The following is a 1965-nucleotide window of genomic DNA, read 5'->3' as shown; positions in this document are numbered from 1 at the left end:
ACAGTGAAACTAATTTTATTTTTCAATGTGGTCTCCCTGTACACTAATGCACTTGGTCCAGCAGTATTCCAATGTCTTGATCCCATCTTGATAGTTAGATTCCTTCAGGCTTGCAAAATACCCGTCTACTTTGGCTGTTAGTTCTTTGCTTCAAGAGAATCTCCATTCACTAAGGGAAATTTTGAGCTTGGGAAAGAGATGGAAATCTGATGGAGCCAGATCAGGTGAATAAAATGGGTGTGCAACAATTTGTATGTTAGTTCATGTATTTTTGCCATGGCAATCACACATTTGTGTGGGCGTGCATTGTCTTGATGAAAGATCTCTCTTCCTTGCCAAACCTGTCATTTTTTCGTGTATTTTTGCTGTAGTTGGTCCAGAAGGCTTGCATAGTATTGTCCAGTTATTGTATAACGAGTGGTAAGGTAATCTATCAGCAGGATCCCTTTTGCATCCATGAAAACTGAAGCCATCATCTTTACTGCAGACCATATTGCCTTTGCTTTCTTTGGTGGTGGTGAATCAATGATTCCCCTGTGTTGACTGTTGTTTTGTCTCTGGGGTATAGTGGTAAACCAAAGTTTCATCTGTGGTGACAAACCAGCGCAGAAAATCTTGTTGACTGCTCTTAAAATGGGTCAAACATTTTTCGGAAATTTCCATTCTGATGCATTGGTGATCCTGCAACAAGATCCGTGGCTCCATCTAGGTGATAATTTTTCTCATCCAATTCCACTGTTAAAATGTGATATGCCTAGGATCAATTCTGAGGTATTCTTTTGTCTGAATTGATTGATCAGTTTGACCTAAAGATTTTCATTTGATGGTTGATGGCATTACTTGGTGGAACTCCGTTATGGTGCATAGGAAAGAAAAAAAAGACTGCTATTAATTTACTGCAGCCAGGTGATAATATGCTGTATCAAAACCGGTTGCAGCAAATTTATATTAGTGTGTATATAGTGTTTTTCTTTCCTATGCATCAAAAGGTTTCATTCCTAGAAATGAGATGTACTAGTTATAGATGACAGCAGATGGAATATCTTTGGATATTAAATTTCTCCAAGTTTCTTCTTGTAAAAAGGCATTTTAATGAAGAGTGATCATATCCAAGCATATATTTTTATTATAAGCTTAATGTAAATGTAGCACAAGTTTTATAGATTGGATTCCAGTATTGCATAATAGCTAGCCAGTGCAGGTTGAAATATGTACACTTTGTGCCTGCTTCTGATGATGAAAATAACGTTCCATGGTGCTTCTTCATATTGAAGAACAGGATAAGTTTAACCATAGGGCTAGGTCTAGACAATGAGGAACACTTCACATTTATTTTGCTATAACATTTGCATTGTGTGGCCATGAATTATCTTGACATAGCATCCAATCTGATCTTTGTAGGCTTTTGCCGTTGATATGGCCATTGATAATGTTCAATACATCCTTAATGTATCACCGAATCCACTCCTGGGAAAATGTGTGAATTGATCATGCTGTGCCTAAATCTGTGCCTAACCGTAACAATTAATATGCCAGCTCCCATATCAGCAGGGTAACATCCTCACCCACTAACCCAGACTCCACGGTTTCCATTTATTCCGGGTGGGTTTTCCTCTATCTTGTGCTTAGGTGTTTGTAATTGTCTTCAATGTAATGTTTAGGAGTTCAGAAGTCAGCTTAGGGGTTCAGTAAGAAGAAAGGACCGTTAATTCTCAGTCCAGCCCCAATGAAGTTGTTAAATAAATATAATAAGTAATAAACTCAGATACTGCTCTTGAGTCGCCAGGCATTTTCCATTTGTACCTATGCCCTTTGTGTTATCTTAAAAATTTTGGTGATGATGAACCTCTGTCTCGTGCAGAACTCAACTGCTCTCTCCCCGCAGCCATTCCTTGTTCCTAAATCGTAGTCCCCCACTTCCCCACCATCTCTTCCTTCATGGATGAAATTAAGAGACATAAAATG

Source organism: Hetaerina americana, unplaced genomic scaffold (assembly GCF_022747635.1).
Source record: "Hetaerina americana unplaced genomic scaffold, ioHetAmer1.1.p SCAF_13, whole genome shotgun sequence".
NCBI classification, from domain to species: Eukaryota; Metazoa; Arthropoda; class Insecta; order Odonata; family Calopterygidae; genus Hetaerina; species Hetaerina americana.
Note: the sequence above shows the minus strand (reverse complement) of the source record.